This window comes from Felis catus, chromosome E3, assembly GCF_018350175.1.
Source record: "Felis catus isolate Fca126 chromosome E3, F.catus_Fca126_mat1.0, whole genome shotgun sequence".
Lineage (NCBI taxonomy): Eukaryota > Metazoa > Chordata > Mammalia > Carnivora > Felidae > Felis > Felis catus.
Window position 1 is genome coordinate 27953745 of NC_058383.1, and position 24831 is coordinate 27978575.

The following is a 24831-nucleotide window of genomic DNA, read 5'->3' on the forward strand; positions in this document are numbered from 1 at the left end:
CTGAAAAACCGTCAGAGGAGTTAGACCACAGGAGACGAAGGAAAGACAAGGCTAAAGGCCACAGGGGACTCTGGCTAAGATTCTGGACAGAAAAGGGACATTAGTAGAAAATTTGGTGAACAAATAAAATCTGGCATTTAGTTAACAGGTTCCAATGTTGGTGTTTTAGTTGTGACAGACATACCCCATCAACATAAGAGGATAGTATTCAAGGAACTGAAACCAGGAACTCTCTGTACTATCACAGCAACTTCTCTAGAAATCTAAAATTACTCCAAAATTAGAAATAAATTTTTTAATTGTATATACCATGAAAAACTCCACTGTGTATTATGTATAGTTTGATAAAAATAAGTCTAAGTTTAGGCTACAGTACACTTACATAGTGGTTTGAAAACAAGACAAAAACAAAACACCAAATCCAGAGAGGAGGGCAGTGCCAGTCTTGCAACTCCTTTTATTTATCTTTATTTATATATCTATATCTATTACCAAATATATATCTTTTAAAATCCCAACAAAACAAAAAGAAACAACAAAAAGGAAAACTAAAATTAAATTAGGATACCATGGATGCTCACCCTCTATCCAGTGAGAAGGGAAACACCCAGGCGAAGGATCTGGGGTTCTCAGTGTTTGCTTACCACTGCCAGTGGGCCTGCCACCCTGAGGGATTACTATGTCCCAAGAAGAGCCACAAAAGCAAATGGCTCAGCTCCCACTCTCATGGGTTTATAAGACACGTAGCCCCAACCCTCACCCTCTGATCCCTACTGTCCCCTTTGAGCTACTTCATGGAAAGAGATACATGGAGGTGCCCATTTGTACCCCACCAGGTCAACTGAGACCATGTGTTGGTCTTAAGAAGTCATGGCAACCTTGATGGAGGAGTGCCTGAGCTGAGTCTTGAAGGAAGAACATAGGGAGTTGGCTAAAGAAAGGGCAGAGGATTCAGAGAGAGAGGACTGTGCATGCCAAGGCACCAAACCTCAAGACTTAGGTGAATTCAGAGAAGTAGACGAAATGGAGGTGGAAGGAGTAAGAAAGGGCTCTCTCATAATGGTCTCTAAGTCGGCTTGGGCTGCTCTAACAAAACGCCACAGGTTGAGTGGCTTCAAAGACACACACTTATTTCTCACAGTTGTGGAAGATGCAAGTCCACGATCAAGATGCTGTCAGATGTCCTGTCTACTGAGAATCCCCCTTCCTGGCTTCATAGACAGCTGTCTTCTCACTATGACCTCATATGGTAGAAGGAGCCAGGCACTAGCCCTGGGATGACCTCTTTCATAAGGGTGCTAATCCCATTCATGAGGAGTTCCACCCTCGTGATCAAATCATGTCCCAAAGACACCACTGCCTAACCATCGCACAGGCAATTAGGCTTCTAAACAAAACCATTTTAGGGTTTTAGGGGAACACAAACATTCAGTCCATAGCAAAGGTTTTGTGTGCTAACGAATTTGAATTTATCCCGAAGGGGATGGTGCGTTCTAACCAAGCCAGTGAAAGACAACATCAGCATTCCAGAAAGATCCAACACATGGAACAGGGAGGACAGATGGAAGGCAAGACCACAAGGAGTGAGGCCACAACCCAGGCAAGAAACACGAATACCCTACCCAGAGATAACAGTAGAAAGTTCTCAACAAGGGATGTAGGGATGCCACCAGGAACAAGGGACCTTGCCCCAATAAGAAGTGAGGTTACTGCTTCTCTAGGAGCTTTGTAGCTCAACACCATCCCTACTCAAGCTGGAAAATATCCTCTGTCACTCTCCATTCCACATCGCAAGTCCCTGCCCTGTACCACCCACTTTTGCTGCCAATTGTCTGATGCTGTGTTACACTGCATCTTAAATCATCAACCTAAGATCTGTTTATTGCAAAAACCAAGGTAATCACAAGGGCTTAATAAAGTTACTAGCAGTATCATATGGGCACTGACTATATCTAAGTATTATGCTAGCCTTTAACCTGCAAAGACGGATATAGTTATTCCCATTTCACAGATAGGAAAAATGAGGCTCTAAGAAGTTAAATAACATGATTGTACAGCCCTAAATGAGGGCAGGAACAAGACTGGAACAAGAATGACTCCAATCACACATTCCTCACTGTCTCACTTTTGTCTTCCCTTAGCTCCTTTATTGAATGTTCCTCTGTCCCTTGGAATCACATACAAGACCATATGGTTAGACCAAAATAAAGTCTGAATAGCTACATCTAGCTGCTTTTTCAATATCCAGTCCTTCCAACAGATCTCTGACATTCCAACACTTCAGTTTTGGAGAGCCTGGCTGAACAGCAAGGACAGTAGTTCCAAATCTTTTCCAAGGGATCAGGGGAACAAGGTTAGTCTGCCATCAAGTAATGCTTGCCTTTTCCTCATTTGTGAAAAAAAAAAAAATGGATGGATGGATGGATGGATGGATGGATGGATGGATGGATGGATGGGAGATGGATGGATGGAGTGGTGGGTGAGTGCAGGGATGAACGGGTGGATGGATACATGGGCAGTCAAACAGATAGTGGATATGTTTATACACATATTCTCTACTTTTATTTTTTTAATGTTTGGGTTTTTTTTATTTTGAGAGAAAAAGAGACTGCACGTGCAGGGGAGAGGGGCAGAGGGAGAGGAAGAGAGAATCTTAAGCAGGCTCCATGCTCAGAGAGGAGCCTGACATGGGGCTCGATCCCATGACCATGAGATTATGACCTAAGCTGAAATCAATTTATTTGTGAGAGAGAGAGACAGAGCGTGACCAGAGAGAGGGAGACACGGAATCCAAAGCAGGCTCCAGGCTCTGAGCTGTCAGATGTGGGGCTGGAACTCACGGACTGTGAGATCGTGACCCGGGGCGAAGTCAGACGCTCAACCGACTGAGCCACCCAGGCACCCCGAGTTTTCTCTAATTTTAAAAAGGATCCTAGGAAACTATCAACAATGGTTATCATTCCCAGGAGGGAAGAGAGTAGCCAGCACAAAGTGGGAGTGGAAACTACCTTTTACTATAAAATCTTTTCTATCTTTCAAATTCTGAGCTGTGTAATACCTACATTATAATAAATAACAGTATAAAAATAATTTTAAAACACTATGTTAAGTAGATATGTGCATGAATGAGTGGCTGGAAGAATGAATGAATCCTAAAAACAGAAAAATTTTTAAATAAATAAGTTTTAACTGTTAAATTTACATTTCTCTCCCATTGATTTTTCTTCCACTCTTGGCCCCAACTTCTACTTGTCTGTGTAAGAATCCAACACGAGGGACCTGGGTGGCTCAGTCAGTTAAGCGACCGACTTCGGCTCAGGTCATGATCTCGCAGTTTGTGGGTTCAAGCCCTGCATGGGGCTCTGTGCTGACAGCTCAGAGCCTGGAAGCTGCTTCAGATTCTGTGTCTCCCTCTCCCTCTGCTTACGCTCTGACTCTCTCTGTCTTTCAATAATAAATGTTAACAAAAAAAATTAAAAAAAAAAAAAAAGAATCCAACACAATGTGGTATCCAACTTGGCACATAATCGATTACAAAATTTGGTTATGTTAAGTCAAATATGTCAATAATGTGGTCTTCTGCAAGAGCGTCTTGACTTCAAGGTTTGCCCACACAAATCTATTCAAGGACTGCTCCACAGGTAAAGTGAGGGATAAGAGGGCTAAGGCTTGATACATGACACCACATGACTTCTTTACTTTACGTGTAATTTTCCTCTTGTGCATTAACCCCCACCCGTATGCTGGGCCTCTGAATACTGTCCCCTCCCTCACTGGAGGAGCACAAGTAAGAGTTATGAGTAACTGGACCCTGACAAGGGACAGACGGTGAGACAAACAACCTCCCCAGCCACCATCAATAGCATTTCTAGGAGGAAATGAAAAGACGTGACTCTTGGCAGTAAATGATCTATTGCTTTCCTTTCCATCCGTATGGAAATGGAGCAGAGTTGTTTCAAAGCCTGGGGTTTATTTTTTAGCTTTCTAAGGGGCTGCTTGGATTTTACACTATAGAGAGGTTGACAACATTCAACAAAACTTTACAGAGCTTCTACTGAGTTACCATGGGCCCCATGTACTGCCCTCAAGAGCTTTACACTCTAATCCAAGATATGAATGCAATCCAAAAAGGGGGAGGCAGTATTTGGATGTTAAGTGTCAACAACAAATACCAAATTACTTGCAAGGAGGGAGGATGGTGACGAGTATGTGACATGTTCCTTCTAATTCCCCTGGATGTGGGGGTGGAATTTTTAACCGTGGTTGATGTGACTGGACTATCAGAGGTATGTGAAAACACCTGTGTTCACTGTGGGACACCAGACAGTGCATTTCTTCTGGGACAGTTTGGAAGTCACAAATTTCTCATCAATAAAGAGAACGAAGGGTCTGTCCAGCTCCAGTAGACACACAGTTCCTCGGAGCAAAGGGGCGTGGTTTGGTGTAGTCTGGACCCACCTCCACTATGGGCCCTGGGACTGACCGCAGCCGCAACAATTTCTTACTCAACACGTCTCCAAAGGCAAGGAAATTAAAAGCAAAAATGAACTATTGGGACCTCATCAAGATAAAAAGCTTCTGCACTGCAAAGGAAACAATCAACAAAACTAAAAGGCAACCAACGGAATGGGAAAAGATATTTGCAAATGACATATCAGATAAAGGGCTAGTATCCAAAATCTATAAAGAACTCAACAAACTCCACACCTGAAAAGCAAATAATCCAATGAAGAAATGGGCAGAAGATATGAATAGACACTTTTCTAAAGAAGACATCCAGATGGCCAACAGCGACATGAAACGATGCTCAACGTCGCTCCTTATCAGGGAAATACAAATCAAAACCACACTGAGATACCACCTCACGCCAGGCAGAGTGGCTAAAATGAACAAATCAGGGGACTATAGATGCTGGCGAGGATGTGGAGAAACGGAAACCCTCTTGCACTGTTGGTGGGAATGCAAACCGGTGCAGCCGCTCTGGAAAACAGTATGGAGGTTCCTCAAAAAGTTAAAAATAGATCTACCGTACGACCCAGCAATAGCACCTCTAGGAATTTACCCAGGGGATACAGGAGTGCTGATGCATAGGGGCATTTGTACCCCAATGTTTATAGCAGCACTTTCTTTAAAATTTTTTTTTCCAACGTTTTTATTTATTTTTGGGACAGAGAGAGACAGAGCATGAACGGGGGAGGGGCAGAGAGAGAGGGAGACACAGAATCGGAAACAGGCTCCAGGCTCTGAGCCATCAGCCCAGAGCCCGACGCGGGGCTCGAACTCACGGACCGCGAGATCGTGACCTGGCTGAAGTCAGACGCTTAACTGACTGCGCCACCCAGGCGCCCCTATAGCAGCACTTTCAACAATAGCCAAATTACGGAAAGAGCCTAAATGTCCATCAACTGACAAATGGATAAAGAAGACATGGTTTATATATACAATGGAATACTACTTGGCAATGAGAAAGAATGAAATCTGGCCACTTGTAGCAACATGGATGGAACTTGAGGGTATTATGCTAAGTGGAACAAGTCAGAGAAAGACAGATACCATATATTTTCACTCATATGTGGATCCTGAGAAACTTTACAGAAGACCATGGGGGAGTGGAAGGGGGAAAAAAAGTTACAGACAGGGAAGGAGGCAAACCATAAGAGACTCTTTTCAAAAACTGAGAATAAACTGAGGGTTGATGGGGGGTGGGAGGGAGGGGAAAGTGTGTGATGGGCATTGAGGAGGGCACCTGTTGGGATGAACACTGGGTGTTGTATGGAAACCAATCTGACAATAAATTATGTTTTATATGAAAAGAGAAAACCAAAAAATAAAATAAAATATTTAAAAGAAAGAAAGAAAGAAAGAAAGAAAGAAAGAAAGAAAGAAAGAAAGAAAGAAAGAAAGAAAGAAAGAAAGAAAGAAAGAAAGGGAAAGAGAATGAAAACAGAACAACCATGTTGGCTGGAGGGTGCCCCAACAGTAATGGCTCAAATGCGCCATCTTGTGGTGATCCCTGCCATCATCCCATGAGCGGTCCACAGCCCCTCCCCAGCCCTTGCCTCCAAGTTTTGCTCTTGGTGTGTCTATCGGTCCCAGCAGGCAGCACAGAAGGGATCTGGACAAAACAGCATCCTACAGACTGGAATAATTACAAAAGGCATGTTAAAGGGAAGAAATCTGAGCAGGGTCCTAAAAGAAAAGACATCCAGGCATCAAAGAACAGGAAGGACACTTCCAATGAGGGGCATGACGCGCCAAGGTTGGCAGCTGGAAAATGCCAGGTCCTATGAGGCTGGGAAGTCAGTGTGGCTGGTGAAGACTCACTCCTCAGTTTCTGTGGGTATGAGGCCTCTCTAGGGAAGTGTGGACCTTCTGGGATACGCAAGACATCTGTTCTTCATGCATTCATCACCTCATGATGGGGGAGGACATTCGCTTCCCTTTAGTAGCCCCACCTTGTCTGTGGCTTCCTTTGGGGTCTCCCACTCCACTGCTATGACTGTCCCTATGGACCCGTACCATGCTAAGCCATGTGCATTCATTAGTTCATTTCATTCTCCACCACCCTTAAGGAGGGATACCATTATTACCTCCATTTTACAGATTAAGAAACTGAAGCTCAGAGATGTTAAATCACTCACCCAAAGTGACACAACTAATAAGCAGCAGAGCCAGGATTTGAACTGAGCTCTCTACCTGACTCCAAAGCATGCCCTTGTTCCTCATAAGGATGATGTAATGTGCAGGCCTCCGCTCCTGCTTGTGACAAAGACAACGATCACATATGAAATCACTCAATCCAAAGCACTTCTGCTCTCAGCCTAAGTGGTTGCCCAAGAGTCTGCCCATGAAAAGCTAAAGCTCCTCCTACACCCCTGCAGGTTTGTGCCCCAGGCTTTCTTGTTGCCTGACCAGCGGTAATGGCTAAATGGGAAGGGCTAGGAGGCCGGGGGTCCAAATGCCGGCTCTACTCCTGAGTGGCTCAGGCATAACATTGTCAAAACCAAGCTCCTGACCCCCAAAACCTGCTCCTCCCATGATGACTTAATCACCTTCAACTCCTTCCCACTCTCTTCTAGCCACACAGCCCACCCCGCCTTCTTCTTATGTAAACATAGACGGTTCCTGCCTCAGAACATTTGCACTGGCCATTCCCTCTGCCTGGGGACCCTTTTCTGTCAGATACACTGGCTGGCTACCTCATCTTCAAGTCTTCATACTAAAATCACCAACTCAGTGAGACCAAGCCTGGCCACCGCCACCCCAACGCCATGCCCCAACCCCTTTACTAGTTCTGCATTTTCCATGGCAATTGCCACTTTCTACAGTACTATTCAGCTTATTTATTTTGTTTGCTGTTTCTCGTCTGCCTTCCTCCACCAGAATAAAAGTACCCCTGCATGGTTCTGACTCGTGAAAGGAAGGCAGATTGTACCTGCACACTCTGTCCTCCCTCAGCTTCCATGCCTGCTGACGTGATCCCTGAAGGTAAAGCAACCATTTTGCAACCATAAAGATAGAAGCTGCATGACAAAGCAGGAAGATGAGAAAGCTGGGGTCCCGGATGGCGTCACTGATTCACTCTGCCAGCCATGGCCTGTCTACTGCTGAGCTTATTATTGTTCATGCCAAATGAAACCCTGCCCAACCATGTGGTTATAGTAGAGTCTTCCAACATTTGCAGCCATAGGCAAGCCCCATACAAGATATTGGTGAGTTGAGGGAATCAAAGTGAATATTCTAAGCCCAGAGGATAGCATATGCAAAGGCCCAAAGGTGCAAGTGAGCAAAGGCAATTCAAACAACAGAAAGTTCAGTGTGGCTGCGATAGAATAGATAAAAAGAAGGTAGTGAATGATGAGACTGCAAAAGTGAACAGAGATCTCATCTACTGGGGCCTTATAAATCGAATTAGAGAAGCAGTATAGAGCCACCATAAATTGCTATGAAAAAATTAAGAGTTAGTTTATGTAAAGTGAGCAACATATAGTGCCTGCTCAAAAAAGGATAAGCACTGGGGGCGCCTGGGTGGCTCAACTGGTTGAGCATCCAATTTCGGCTCAGGTCATGATCTCACAGCTTATGGGTTCAAGCCCCTTATCGGGCTCTGTGCTGACAGCTCAGAGCCTGGAGCCTGCTTCGGATTCTGTCACCCTCTGTCTACCCCTGTCCTGCTTATACTCCATCTCTCTCTCTCTCTCTCTCTCTCTCTCTCTCTCTTTCAAATAAAAATAAACATTAAAAAAAAGGATAAGCATGGTATCACTTTCTGTTAAACCATTTAATTGAGGTAAAACTGACATCTAAAAAGCTCTACATATTTAATTTGCACAACTCGATGAATTTGGGGATAAATACACACCTGTGACACTATCACCACCACTAAGGTCATAGACATACCCATCACCTCCCAAAGTTTCCTCTCATCCCCTTTGCTATAATTATTGATACTATTTTTGTGTATAGTAAGAACACTTAACATAAGATCTATTCTCTTAATAACTTCTAAGTGCATATAGATATATACACACTTAGATATACAGACACTTAGATATAGACACTACACTCATAGTCGACCTCTGAAACTTCATGCCCTTTGACCATCACCTCCCATTCTGCAGAACAAACCAAACAGTCAACAAAATGAAAAGATAACCTGAAGAAGGCGAAAAATTATTTGCAAGCCATCCACCTGATAAGGGGTTAATACCCAAAATCTATAAGGAACTCATACAACTCAATAGCAAAAATACCAATTAACTAATTTTTTAAATGGGCAAAGGACTTGAACAGACATATTTCCAAAGAAGACGTACAAATGGCCAATTGGCCAAAAAGTATATGAGAAGGAACTCAACCTTTTTCATCATCAGGGAAATGTAAATCAAAGCTACAGTGAGATACCACTTCATGCCTGTTACAATGGCTATTATTTAAGGGGAAAAAAAGGTAAATGTTGATGAGGATGTAGAAAAACTCTTGTACACTGCTGGTGGGAATGTAAAATGGTACTTCTAATATGAGGAACAGTACAAAGGTTCCTCAAAAAACTAAAAAAAGTGCTACCATAATATCTACTTCTGGGCATTTATCCAAAGGAATTGAAATCAGGATCTTGAAGAAAAACCTGCAATCCCATGTTTTCTGCAGCACTATTCGCAACAGTCAACAACCTCAGGACCCACTGACGGGTGCATGGTTAAAGACAATGTGGTACATACATACAGTGGAATATTATTCAGCCTTTAAAAGAAGGAAATCCTGTGGATGAACCTGGAGGGTATTATGCTATGTGAAATAAGCCAGACACAGGACAAATACAGTATGACCTCATTTATATGTGAGTATTGTTTTACCTCTGGATAAACACAAAGAACTCTCCAACCAAATGGAGATGCATCCCCTTATTTGCAAGCCCACCGGAGATCACAGACACAGGCAGAGGGAACAGAGGACAGGGAGATGAAGAGAAACCATCCAGCCAGGACAGCTCAACCACCACTTTACTAGCGTTTGCCACAGTCGGGATTTATTTCCACACAGCGACTCACCCGCAGCACCAACCTCAAGGCCCCTCTCTAACTGACGGCACCCGTGACACTCAAGATCATCTTAGACAAGAGCAGAAGCTCCAAGGTGCGTTGGCCTCCTGAAGCGGCCGTCCCCCTTCCCTCCGTGTTCCTGGGCTGTCTCCAGCAGACAGCAGCAGACGCCTAGATGAGGGTTTGATCAATGGAGGCCAGGTTGATATTGATAAAGCAGCTGCAGTTTCTGCAAATCACCCAGCACTCATAGATACTGAAGATTAATCTTTACAAATACGGGGCAAAGGGGGAGAAAAAAACCAAGTCGATTTAGTTTCCGATTATTACTTGCTCCAGAAAGCACTGAAGAGTCAAAAGTTTAACTGATGTACATTAGACAGGGAGACAAATCCAGAAATATCACCCAATTACCCAGTAGCTTCTAGAAGGTATTTTTCATGACAGCAGGTGGGTTTGCCTTTTCTAAATTAGGAAGGAGACAAGACACCACTAAAAGGATGTTGACTTGGCCTGGCACACAAGTGCTAACCTCACCGGACAAATGTAAGCCTGAATATTTGTCCTCAGTCTATAGAGTGTCCTTGAAAACACATTTCTACTGATTTCCTCGTTATTTTTATCTTATACTGTATGTGTCTGTAGAAATTATCTGACTGTTCCTTCCTGGAACCAGATTTTTTTTCATTTTTTATTTTTTTTACTACAAAGAAATAATAAATAAAAGTACTTAGCCCCCCCCCCATGCCTCTGTTTTCACATCCAGAGAATGGGTACAAGCCCGGGATGTAATGTACAGCACATTTTATCAACATTGACACTAATGGCATTTGGGGCCAGAAAATTCTGTTTGTTGGGGGGTTGTCCTGCGTGTTGTACGAGGTTTAGTTGTATCCGTGGGCTCTACCCATGAGATGCCAGCAGCAGCCACCTCCCCACCCCCAGTTATGTCAACCAAAAATGCTCCAGATATTTCCAAATGTTCCTGGGGCACAAAACCACTTGTGTATACAGCAATGTGCAAATATATCACAAGAGGTGGATAAGTGCATTCAAAAAACCTTCCACAGTGTATTCACATCAACAACAAAACCAAATTCCACACCTCATGCCAGTTATAAACCCTTCATTCATGTCCAGGTCACAGCCAGAGAACCTGAGGCAGAATCTTTTAAAACATGGGTCACAAAGCAGTTTCCTGAGGTGAGGTCCAGCTGCCTGCCTCCATAGCTGCACAGAGCCCCATGCTGAGAAGGCCCCACTCTGCTGCTGGTGTCTTGAAATTCCTATTAATTTTTTTAACAAGGAGCCCCACATTGTCATTTTGCCCTGGTCAGAGTGTGTAGCCAGTCCTGTCTGAGGTGTGTTTTAAGCTCAGGATCCCGAATGGAGCTATTATCTCAAAGAAATATCTGCACCCCCAGGTTTACTATGGCATTATTTACACAAACCAAGATACGGACACCATCTAAGTGTCCAATGACAGATGAATGGATAAAAAAATGTGATACACACACACACACACACACACACACACACACAAACACACACACAAAAATATTATTCAGCCAACAAAAAAAAGGAAGAATCTTGCCTTTTGCAACAACATGGATAAAATTAAGGGCATTATGCTAAGTGAAATAAGTCAGAGAAAGGCAAATAGTGTCTGACCTCATTTACATGTGGGAGCTAACAAAAGCTGAACTCACAGAAACAAAGTGGCTACCAGGGGCTGGGAGATGGTGGAAATGGGGAGATGTTGGTCAAAGGGCACACACTTCCAGTTATGAGTAAGTTATGGGGATCTAATGCACAGGATGATGATTTAGTTAATGATACTATATTGTATATTTGCAAGCTGCTATGAGAGTAGCTCTTAAATGTTCACATACACACACACACACACACACACACACACAGAGGTAACTGTGTAAGATGTTAGATGTGCTAACTAACCTAATTGTGATAATCATTTCTAAAGATACAAAATCATACAAAATCATACAAAATCATCACATTGTACACCTTAAACTTACATGATGTTATTTGTCAATTATATCTCGATAATGCTGGGGATAATAAAAAATAAAATAAACTCAGGTTCCTGGATCCCACTGTTTACAATAGTTCCACCTGATATAAAATCCTACAAGAGAAACCTCTTTGACTGTCTGACTTAAAGTGACAGAGAAATTTCCTTCTAAAACCTAAGAATTCCAAGTAAAAGTAATCTGTCATTTTAAATGCAGAATAAGTATAGCAGACACACAGGATGGGTCAGAAGACAAAACGCTGACACCAGACTGGGAGGGTTAAGGGACTTCATGGAAATGAATACAAGAATATTTAAAATATTTAAATTTGGGGACACCTGGGTGGCTCAGTCAGTTGGGCACTGACTCCTGATTTCGGCTCAGGTCATGAACCCAGGGTCATGGGATCGAGCCCCGTTCAGGCTCTGTGCTGAGTGTAGAGCCTGCTTGGGATTCCCTCCCTTCCTCTTTCTCTCTCTCTCTCAATCTCTCGCTCTCTCTCTCTCTCACCTTCTCTCCCCCGCCCTCTACCCTCCCTTCCCTGCTCTCTCTCTCTCTCAAAATAAAGAAATAAACTTTAAAAATAAATAAATATTTAAATTTTCTAACCTTTTCTGTTTTTACTTCTAAATGAGCTAAGAAAAAAAAAATCACATCATTTGAGAGGAATGAAGAAGAACAATTTTTATAAAACCAAAATGAGATTCCTGAACTCTCTACTTGCATATAGGGGATAAAACTGACCAAGCATTTTCCTTGTGGACAGGGAACAACCGGGTCCCCAGACTGAGTCCTCTGCTGGTGAGAATTTCCAAGCACAATTCACACCTGCAGGATTTGCTGAACCTGATTCCAGTTTAGTATTAATCACTTCTCACTTCATTCCAACTACCTCCCCACCTGCCCACCAAAACATTTAGAGCAAAGACCTTTTATATGACAGGAACTCTCTAGACTGCATTTAGATGCCACATTTAGTCAGCCATCATGAAGACAAGACAGCACTTTCAAGGAGCTGACCCAATGTAGTAATATCCTGCTCCACCGGTCTAACATTACACCGGGTGAGACGTACAGTCTCTACTTCAGAAAGAAAAACTGAAGGACAGCATGCCAAAGACGTATTCCAATCACTTGACTGAGTGAGTCCTGAAACCCATGTGGCAAAGGAAGAGATAAAACTTGGAGGATAAGGCAGAATCACAGAATATACAAAAATGTTTCCAAAAGGGGCCTCACCCAATACTGCAAATAAGATGCGTGCTTTTGTCTATGGGAAAAACATTAAAAATAGCTTTGTTTCTTGGCATCCTTCTTCCCCCCCCCCCCCCACCACTTGATCAAAACTGAATCCTTTGCTCTGCTGAGACTCTGGGTGTGTTTAGAAAAGGAAATTTAGGGGCGCCTGGGTGGGTCAGTCGGTTAAGCGCCAGACTTCAGCTCAGGTCATGATCTCACAGTTTGTGGGTTCGAGCCCCACATCAGGCTCTGTGCTGACAGCTCAGAGCCTGGAGCCTGCTTCAGATTCTGTGTCTCCCTCTCTCTCTTGCCCCTCCCCTGCTTGTGCTCTATCTCTCTCTCTCTCTCAAAAAATAAATAAACATTGAAAAAAAAAGGAAAGGAAATTTAGAAGTGGAAACTGGAAAGAGACACCCTGTGTAATAAGAGAGGAAAGGTTCTGGGGTACCCAAAGAAAAGGAGGGAGGGGTAGAGCTGGGGAGAGAAAAGAAGGATCTAGAAGCCTACATGTGCCAGTCTTCGATGGAGTCCCATGAATGCACACACCCTGTGAGCAGGTTTCCTGTAGGCACTGGGGCTCACGTGAGACATGAGACAGACAACACGGGTGTAGCAGCATTCTCACGCAGAGAATCGCAACACCGAGGCTTTTTATTCTAGGAAGCAACTTTATTCCTGCCAGCACAGCTCAGTTGGGTTCGTACCCACAGAACTGAGCCCTGAACACCACGTGGCATAGTTTTTTATATATTTTCTACGTCTTTGTCTCCCATATATGGTAATACACACAAACATGCAGTCTGATTAAGTGGTCTCATATTACAAGGTCACGAGGGATGTTGTCACATATGTGTATAGCCAGGTTACCTTGAGGGTTTTTTTTGTTTTTTTCTCTTTAGGGAGAGGACCCTACAGCATGGGGAGGATCAGGGTAAGAAGCAAATGGGGCCCTCAGAAGAGCCTCCTCCCTGAATTAGCAGGAATTAGTGAAAGTAAACTTCACCTAAGTTTTTGAGGATCAAACAAATCACGACTGACATCCGGATGACTCTCCTTTGTTATAAAATGTTTGGCAGTTGCCAACCTTGCACTGGAAACATGTGGCGCCGGAGGTCAGGAACATTTCTCAGGCATCTCTGGGTCCTGTGCATTGGCATGGCAGCCCTATCAGTGCACAGCCCATCCTGGACCTTACCATTAGTGTCCACGCTTGCCCAGGTGTCAACAGCTAATATCTGCACCTCTTTGCTTGAAGCAGAACCCACTGATGGTGGCCAGGGCCCACTACACCTGTGCATATGGCACGTTAGAAGCACTGGGGAACTGGTACACCCCTGGGGGAGGGGTTCACCCAGTGACTGGAGGGGTGTAAAAATACTTCAGTTCCTTTGCTCCTCAGGTGAGATACCTCTGGAATGCATGTTCTAGACTGGAGTCAGCCAATTTTTTGTGCACTAGGCCAGAGAGTAAATATTTTAGGCTTTCTGGCTGCTCAGAACTACTCAACTCTGCTGCTGTAGTGCAAAAGCAGCCATAAACAATACAGACATGAACTGGAGTCAATGTATCCAGAGAAAGTTTACAAAAACAGATGGCAAGCCAGATTTGCCACGGGCTATGGTTTGTAAACCCCTGTTCTATGCCATTTTCCAGAGTTAACCAGAGAGATTAAACCCTTTGATGCCCACAGTGGTAAGAACCTTGTTAATATACTAGTTTTCAGTTCCCTTCCCTCCCAGCCTGTCCTCTCACCCCATCGTCCGTAGCTTCACAGATTATTTCCACTCGAATCCTTGCCTCAGAGTCTGCTTTCAACTGAGGCAGTTGCTTAAGGTACTTTTGGCTGCAAGTAACAGACTGGTGAATTAAAAGCGATTTATGGGCGCCTGGGTGGCTCAGTAAGTTAAGCGTCCGACTTCAGTTCAGGTCATGATCTCATGACTCATGGGTTTGAGCCCGAATCAGGCTCTGTGCTGACATCAGCTTGGAGCCTGGGGCCTGCTTTGGATTATGTCTCCCTTTCTCCCTCCCCCTCCCTTCCTCTCAAAAATAAACATTAAAAAAAAATTAAAGTGATTTACATGACACAGTTTTGTTATACCTTCCACAAAAGCTCAGGTGGTCCAGGTAAGTTAAGTCAGTAATGTCACGGCACCGGGGTTATGATCCTTACAGCTCGTTGCCAAGAACACAGAACATGTCAATGCCAAAAACAAACAGGATGAGCATGCCTGGATGAGGCCACTTGAGGCCCAAGCCCTGGAGCACGGGGAAGGAAGGAGCCCACCTTCTCTGGGCATACAAACAACTGGCACATGAACAAAATGAGGGAACTGTCAACAAAGAAGAATGAGAAAAGACTGTTGAGGGTAGACAACCAGCATGCACTCAACAGCAGGTGTTCAGTAAATGCTGTTTCAATACACAAATGTATAGGTCAGTGGATGTGAACAATGGATAGCAACTTTCCAAAAGAAAGGTAAAGTAGAAAAGGTCACCCTGGACATAAGAGCAGTGAAGAACAAGCCCAGACTGACTTGGATATTCAGGAAAGATCTTAGAGGCTCTAGATAGCTCGATTATGGAACTCTGAGCCATCAGTGCAAACTAAATGGGGATGTGAAGGTGACTTTATTAAAATCAAACACAAACATGTTCTCCCCTGGTTGATAATGGGTACCGCATTTCACAGTTCATAAAGTTCATGTCCACCCATTAATCTTACCACTTGATCAAAGAAAAAAAAAAACAAAAAAGAAAAAAAAAACAGGTAATAGGTCAGGTACTACAAAGTACAAAATACTTCTGAAAGAGATTAAAGACTGAAAAAAATGGCTACAAGGAACAGAGAGTTCATTAACTAGAAAACTCAATATTGTTAAGGCGGACATTCTCCCCAGTTATCTATAGAATCAATGCCATCCCACTCAAAATACCAGCTGCTTTTTGGAGAAATTGACGAAATGAGTCTCAAATTAATATGAAAAGGCTGAGAACCAAAAATAGGCAAGGCCATCTTGTAGGAAAACAAAGCTAAAGACTTATGCTGCCAAGTATCAACACTCAGTGTAAAGCTTTAATAAACTTACAGTAAAATGGCACAAGGGTAGACAGTCTAACAGAAGAGGAAGTCCAGAAAATGTGTGACAAAGACATCACTGTGATTCAGAGAGTAAAGATGATCTTTTCAGCAGGTGTTGCTGGGTCAAGTGGATATCAGTATCAAATGCTGACAACGAAGCAGGGCAACCGGAACTCGCATACGTCTGTGGCAGAACTATAGCTTGGTATAACCACTGTGGAAAACTGTTGGGCTATACCTACCCAAAGCTGCATATATGTACACCCTGTAACCCATCACTTTCACATCTGAGTACATACGTAACAGAAATTAGTGCATATATCTACCAGAAGGCTTAATACAAGAATGTTTATAGTGGCTTTATTGGTAATTGCCACAGACTGAAAACAGCCCCATGTCCATTACCTGTGGTTTGTTTACACAGTGGAACGATACACTGTGAAAAAACAAAGCAGGGCTATGGGCAAGAAATGAATGAACTTACCTCAGAAATATGTTGAACAAAGGAAGCCAGAGGCACACACGAAAATGCATAGAGTATGACTCCATTTATACGCACTTCAAGAACAGACAAATCCACTAAGTGAAAGCAATCAGAATAGTAGTTATCTCTGAGAGATAGTGATTGGAAAGGGGCTCAAGTGAGCTTCCGGGGCTCACTTAAAGTGTTCTAGATCGACATGGCAGTTACAGGTCCACATCTATGCAAACATTTATCAAGCTCAACACTTAGGGTTTGTTCACTTCACTATACATGTGTCCTACTTCATTACACATGATAAAAAGTCAAGGAATATGGTTAAGGCGTGTTCAGTGAAGGATTTCCCGAAGATCTGGTACCTAGTGTCCTGAGGATTTAACTCAGTGCAGAGATAAAGCCTCCAATACTAGGAAAATAGACAAGGAGGATGTCCTAAGTCTTGACCCCTCGGGTTATCGTCGCTGGGCTCTCTTGGACAGGGAAGAGCACCTTGACCGTTAACTGGGAAGTATAAGACACACAGGAAGTGAAATAATCAGGCTTGCCCACCACAAAAAGTAGCCAGAAAGAGACAGAGATCGTGGCTAAAAGAGGAATCAGAAGAACTATATCGTTCACCAAATCCCAGAGTAAATCATGATAATAACAGACAGCTTTTTAAAAGTGCTTGCTATATGCCAAGCATTTACAAGTTTCAATCTGCTCACTGAAGCTTCACAACAACCTAAAACACACCTAGTGAATGGCACAGTTGAGATGCCAACAGAAGAGTATGGCCCCAGAACTCAGCCACCATGCCATACTTCCTAAGGACGAAGAGGAATTGTGTCTTGAAGAAGCATTTCCTGCCATCTTCTCTCCCCACTGGACTGGGTCTCAGGTCACACCTATGCATTTCTCTCTTTCTTAACACTCTTCACACTCCCTCATCATTGTATGGTTTTGTATTCGTTTCTTGAGGCTGCTGTTACGAAACCATGGCAAACTCAGTGGTTTAAAACAACAGAAATGTGTTCTCTCCCAATTCCAAAGGCCAGAAGACTGAAAGAGGTTTCAATGAGCTGACATCAAAGTGGCAGTGGGGCTATGCCCCCAGAAGCTCCAGGAGGAACTCGTTCTTGCCTCTTCCAGCTTCTGGTGGGTGTGGCATTCCTTTGCTTGTGGCTGTATCATGCCAATCTGTCTTCATATTGCCTTGTCCACTTCCGTGTGTGCAATCTCCCTCTGCCTTTTTCTCATGAGGACAATTATAAACAGATTAATGCCCCACTCAGATAATCTGGACTAATCTCCCGATTCAATATCCTTAACTTCATCACACCTATGGACTCTTTTTCCTCATATGGTGATATTTACAGGTTCCAGGGATTATAACCTGATATCTCTGGGTGGCTACTGTTCAGCCTGCTATCTCTAAATAATCCTATCACTATTACCACTATCTCTATATTACCATCACTATCTCTGTATTAACTTTATGCACTCCTCAACAGCTGAGGCCATCTGTAGCCATTTTCAGATAGCCACATATTTTGACACTCCTCCTATTAAAAGAGGGATCTACATCCTTTCCCTTGACTCATGAACCTTGTGATTGCTTTGACCGATAGAATAGAGTGAAAATCACACTGTTCTAGTTTCTAATCCAGGTTTTAAAAGACGGTCAGCTGCTACTTCCTATCCCTAGGTACACTCACTCTTGGAACCCAGCCACTATGCTATGAGAAATCCAAAGTGCATGATGAGGCCACATGAAAGTGCCCCAGGCAACAGTACCATCTGAACTCCCAGCCAACAGCCAATATCAACTGCCAGCCATGTGTTTGAGTCATCCTGAATGGCCAGCCCAGTCAAGACCTCAGATGTCTCCACCCCAGAGAACCACTGACTTTTCAGTCAACAGAGTCACAAGTAATAATGCCAAATATTTGTCTCCAGCTATTATGTGAGCAGGATGGGTTTTTTTATGCAGCAACAGATGATCTGATCACTATCTTATTCATAGTTCCTCCATACCTAGAGCTATACCTAGAGGTCTTGATGCCCAAGGAATGTGGAATAAATTAAAAACTACCAAACTCTAGCAGGTATGGCCAAGAAGTCGGGCTGGAGATCAAGAACTATTGACATTAGATTCCAAAGAAATGACAAGGTGATGGGGTACAAGAGGATGACTGTGAAGAAACACTTTTCTTGGGTACCAATATTATACATAGATTATAATTATGCAATTCCTCATCAAAATCCCCCAAGGGAGCAACAGAGAGATTGATTATGAAGAACTGGATCACACGATTATGGAGGCTAAGAAGTCCCACAGTCCACTGTCTGCAAGATGGAGACCCAGGAAATCCAGTGGTGTCAGTGAGTCTGAGTCCGAAGGCCTGAGGACCAGGGAAGCTGGTAGTGTTAACCCCAGTCCAAGGACAGAATATGATGTCCCAGCTCAAGCAGTGGAGCAGGAAAAAGGGGGCAATTCCTTTCCTCCACCTTTTGTGGTATTCAGGCCCGCCCCCACTGGGGAGGGCGATTACTTTACTGAGCCCACTGATTCCAATGCTAATCCCATCTGGAAACACCCTGAGAGACACACGAAAAGAACATTTAATCTGGGCACCCCGTGGCCCTAACTGTCACAAGCCTTGCTGGGGGCGGAGGTGGGCAGGGACAGTGTCTACCAGGACCAAGCTCAACAGAGTCTCGATGTTTACTGATTAAGAGGTACACAGACTCTGCATATCATTCGTTTGCTTTCCTTTTAACCCTTCTGTTAATTTAAGAAACCATGTACTGAGTACTTACTGACAGCCAGGCATTGGTTGAGGTGAAGGATATTCAGCAGTCAGCAAGTTCCTTCCTTCATGGAGCTTTCGACCATAGAGTATTTAGGGAGACCTCAAAACCACAGGGAGGGGGCTCAAGGCCCCGTTCCTGACCTTAATTACCTTCCTCTACTGCCGTGCTCACCAAAAATCATTTTCTAAAAACATTAGACCATTCAATACTACTGAGTGTCTCCTCCAAAATGGATACGGTGCAAGCAGTAAATTAGAGAAGATTAACTTGGCAAAGACCTTCCCTTCATTTTGTGGCAGCTGTTACAATTTCCTGTTGTGGGAGATGGATGGGCAGGTCCCTTCTGTCCAAAAGACCGAGCACACCGTGGGGCACAAGAACAGGAAGCTATGGGTGCTAATGAGGCCAGCCTGTATTTGCGGACACAGGCAGCCCAAAGACCAGCTTCTCAAGACCACTGTGATGTGCCTTCACCAAATGCTTTTTTCTGCTGTAATAATGCACCAGCAGCCGGCAGCTGCAGTTTCCCTGCTCAGACCTTCTTTTCAGGGGAACTGACTCTTGGAAGCAAAGCTAACCAACAGTCTCCAGCTGCTGCACCTCTGGACCCACCATAATGTTCGCGCAGGGCCACACTTTCCAGGGCTTTTCCCAGCCAGTGAGTGAGCACAGCAGGAGGGCTAGAAACAGGCTATTCTATTCTGATTTGTCCAACAGGTAGCTTTGTCTCAGGAAATGCCTACTGGACTGGCTGAAACTTTCTCAGAAGGATGCTGAACCCGCCCCCCTTCCTTCCCCCTCTCCTTTCAAAGTATCAGACCTGCATCACAGCCTGAAGGCTCTCCTTGCCCTACCTCCGCTCCCTCTCCACTGTCCTCCCTAGGTACTTTTCCAGTATATTTCTTGCACGGTTAATTCCTGTGGTGCCTTCTTCTCAGAGGACCTGAACTGACACACTATCTAGAGACAACTCTTTATTTTGTGTGCATTTTCTTCTTTTTTTATTTCATGCATTTAATTTGCATGGTTGTCGTTTCTCTTTCTTTCCCCATTGTATATTACAAGATGAGTGCTGTCTTACGTTGTTATGCTTCATGTATATTATTTATAATCCATAATAGTCCCTTACATAGCAGAATCATAAAGATCTGTATTAGCTATTAGCTAATTCCCCTTTGGTGTTAGCTATTCCTCTTTGGTTGGACATTCAGGGTCTTTCCAATTTTTTCCTAATTAAATGTTGCTGCAGTAAATGCCATGTGGAGTCTTGGTAAGAACCAGGGGTTGTGGTTCTGATTCTGCCATATCTGAGCTGCACAACCCTGAGCAAAGCACTTTGTTTCTGTGGGCTTCTGTCTCTCCACCATCCCCCCCACATACATCAGACGGAGATAATACTAGAGGAGGATCCTTTGTGAATATCAAATTCATGTCATCATTTTCAAAAGACTTTGGTTACCAGGTGCAGGGAGGGTAGGGGAAATGGGGAGATGGTGGTCAAAGAGTCCAAAGCTGTAGTTCTGTAGTTCTGGAGACCTCATGTACAGCATGATGACTACCATGAATAATAATGCACTCAACACTGGAAACCTGGTAACAGAACGGATTTCAGGTACACTCACCACATACACACACACACACACACACACACACACACACACACACAAGTCACCATGTGAGGAGACTAAATGTTAATAAGCTTGACTGTAATCATTATTCCACTATGTACTTGGATATCAAATCATGTTGCACACCTTAAACATATACAATTCTTACTAAAAATACACATATATAAATAACTGAAAAAAGGGACTCCAGACAGCCCTCTCGCCCTTCCCACCACATGAGGACACAACAAGATGTGAGTTTCTGTTGTTTACAAGCCACCTGGTCTGTGGCAATGTAGGAAAGCGGCCCAAACAGACAGAGACAGTGTGAATCCAAGCAGGAAAATCAATGGGACATACTTTGCAATCAACCTACCTCAGTGGGGCTCATGCATTACCTACTCCCAGAAACGGTCAGGAAGCCGACCCGAGAAGGGAGAGATGTAGTCAGGAGGCAGGACCGTGGTGCTCAGGTGTGGAAGCTTCTGCTGAGAAACCTGCCCTTCACAAGCATCTCATACGGTGAGATACAGATGCGACACCAAGGTGGCCCTCAAGAACTCCCGTCAGGGCCTTCCGGAGCCCAGGACCTGATCCCTAAGCTGGCCCCAGACAACCCTCAAAGCGGCAGCTGTCACAGGCCCCCGCCCACCTGAGGACATAACCATGTGCAGGAGGCTGCACCCCAGGCTCAGGGAGCTCCCTGCACTCTGCCTACCGCTTCATCACCAGTGACGATGGCATCGTCCATGACTGCTTCCTCACGTGTCCTTCAGATCCTTTCCTTTAGCAGTTATTTGGGAAGAGCTGAAGCATTTTGCTTTAAAAAATAAAAAGCAACAGAACTGGTGTTTTTGGAAAACCAGCTTGAAACACAGTAAACAACTATGCCAAAAGCAAAGGAAAAAATGCTGAAAATGTTTGTGCCTGTTCAACTGCTCTGACCAGGACTCTCCAGGGGATGCTCCAAGGGGCAAAAACACGCTGGGATCTGGCCTCAGGACACTGCAGCACGCTCAGCTCATCTTGCCTGGAAGCAATTTCATCACACCACTTCCCTTCCACCTGCCCTTCCCTAACCACCCAGTGACCCCGCTCCCAGTTAGCAACAAAAACACAGTCTTCAGAAGCGGAATGACTCTTTCAATAAAAATAACACATCCCTAGCATTCACCCGCCCTCTTCATCCTCACACCTCCTCCCACCAAAAAAAAAAAAAAAAAAAAAAATCTCATTTATCTTGTTGGTTTTCTCATCTTTTCCATACACCACACAACTGGGTAAATAAGTTCTGTGTTCAATCTTTTAACAGGGGTTATTCAATTTACTCAAGCCAATGTGAATATTTCCCCCTGGTTTCCATGACAACCTCTCAGCACATTCAGTCTTCATATAAATGAGTTATTGCTTTTATGTTCTCATACCCTAAGACAATGAGGAAATTAACATAATGTGGTCATACAAAGAAAAAACCATCAAAACAATCACAATCCTCATATCCTCCCCGAAATTCATAGATAGCATTCTGTGAAAAAGAACCAAAGAGAAATGAGGGCTTTGCATCTGACAACACTGTTAACATTAGAGATTTCATTTCAGATGCATTTAAATGAAGCCAGACCATAGTAGGGTTCAAAAAAGTGTACAGACAGAGAACCAAAATGAAGGAGAAAAGACATGTAAAGCAGGGACCCAAATTTACCTTTAAACCATACGATTTCCCAACATGGCTGCCACACTCAGCCTCACTGTATGCATTCTGGCCATGCCTGCCCCAGGACCTTCACACATGCCGTTCCCTAGGCCTGGAACATTTTCCCTATGTTATTCTCCCATGCTTGTTTTGCTTATTAGCTAATTCCTACTCATCCTTCAAATCTCACCTTAGAAAAGTCACTGGCTCAGGGAGGTCAAGCTTCACCATTTGACAACATTAGGTTGGATCCCCTGTGTTACATATACCTTCATCGTTCCTCATATTCTTCATTGTTTTAGGTAGGTTTCACCAGAAGCAGATCCTAAGAGAAGGATTTGAAAGCAAGGGGTTTACCTAGGAAGTAATCCCAAGAAACACGGGCATGACAGTGGAGAAGTGAGACAGGGAAGGGAAAGAAGCCAATCCAGGATGTGTTGGATTAATATGGACAAGTGGAGCTCGGTCCCCCTGGGGGCTTCTGGGAGCCAGCACAGAGCAGACCTCATCTTAGAGGTGAGGAAGACAACTACCCCCTCTGGTTGGGGGATACTCTCTTGCACATGTATTTCTCTGCACTTCCAGCCTGTCCCACAAAGGCCTCGCTGGAGAAAGCCCCAGGCGCCGCTGCAGGTGCCTGGGGAACGAAGAGTGAATACCAAGAACACGTGCGCCAGGAACCAGCAGTGCCTACCACATCCTCCGATTCCTACAACATAATTATCATCCGAGACTGGAGATCGATGAACAGGGGACAAAAAGGCTCCACTCAAAGTCAACATGCAAAATGGAGCCCAAATGAATCCGGAGGCCATGGGATTAAAGGGGAAACTATGAATTGTGGAGATATCAAAGACCTTGACTCGAGGCCTGGATGACTAATTAGACTGGAGCACAGGTTTCAGTCAAGGAGCTGAAGACTTTCTAAAAGGGAGCATCTAGGTTATTCACTCCATCCTAAAATCCTCCACATCTCTTTTGCTGCCTAGGGGCATATTCGGTAGGATAGTTCAAGGCAGTCAATTCTAGCCATCTGGTCAAGAAAGAAAAATCTTTGGTCCCAGGTGTAGGAGTGGCTGCTCCCCCAACAGACCTCAGAACGAACTCTTAACCTCTGTATGGCGGACTTAGAATCCTAAGCCTCTAAGCTTTTTGATGGTTCCAAGTGGAGAAAGTAATTTGATAAACCGTCAACAAGGAAACGCACCATTAAACAGTGATACAACCATTCATTCAAATATTATGCAACCACTAAAAATGATGGCTGCTAGGGTTGGTATTATTCACAAAGGTACGTATGTAACAGGATAATAATAGCAAATGTGAAATGTGCTCGTTGTTTATTCACTGTCTTCCCACACCAGCATGAAAGTTCAGCAAAGGTGAGGCTGTTAGTTTTGTTCAATGCTGTATCGTCAGCATATAGGACACTTCCAGGCACAAAAACATCCAGCAGCCAACAGGGTAAAATTCAGTGTCTGGCATCCAGTCAAAAATTACTCGGTCTATCATGGGTGGGGGCAAGGGCTGGCCTCCATCACACCTCAGAGCTGCCAGGAGGGGCTGGGTGACCAAACTCCAAAGTACAGGGAGGGGGCATGCTTTGACCCATAAAACACAAGAGGCAGGAGGGAGCTGGCACATAAATGACTCCCCCTTCCCCCTCACGAGGGACAGTGCTGAGATACAGAAACTCCAAAGAGTCTCCCTAGCGATGTCCCATGGGGCGAGCTGTGTTTCCATCAGGCTGTGGCCCATTCAGTCACAGGCACCACCTTGCACTGGCTTCCTCTCCTTCTCTGCCCCACTTTCCTCAAGCCATCACTCTTCCACCCTCGGGATGACACAGCCCCCAACACACTCTATTGCCAGGCAGAGACAACTCCTCCCCAAATCTGTGACATATGGAGGATCTTTGGAAAGATATGTTCTGGTTAATCCCCAAACTTACTGGCTTAAAACAACAACCATGGTTATTACATCATGACTGTGAGAGTCAGGATCACAAACAGGACCCAGCTGGGCAAGTCCTCCGGCCTACATGCTGTCCAGTGGTGTCATTATTGGTATTTAGCTGACTTCCAGGCCGCTGTGAAGGGGCCAAACAGCTCTGGTGACATGCTAGGGGCCTTGGTGGGTATACTTAGAAGATGGGTTCCACAGAACCGTCCTCCCACTCATGTCATCTCGGGGTCTCTGCACATGTCTCTCTCCAGCAGGATGCTTGCACTTCTTACACGGTGGCTCAGGACTTGAAGACGGAGAGTCCCAAGAAGCTGGAAGCCCACTTAAAGGCTAAGAGCAGAGCCAGTGTGGTATCACTTCTCTGGCATTGCTAGTTAAAGCAGTCATAGGCCA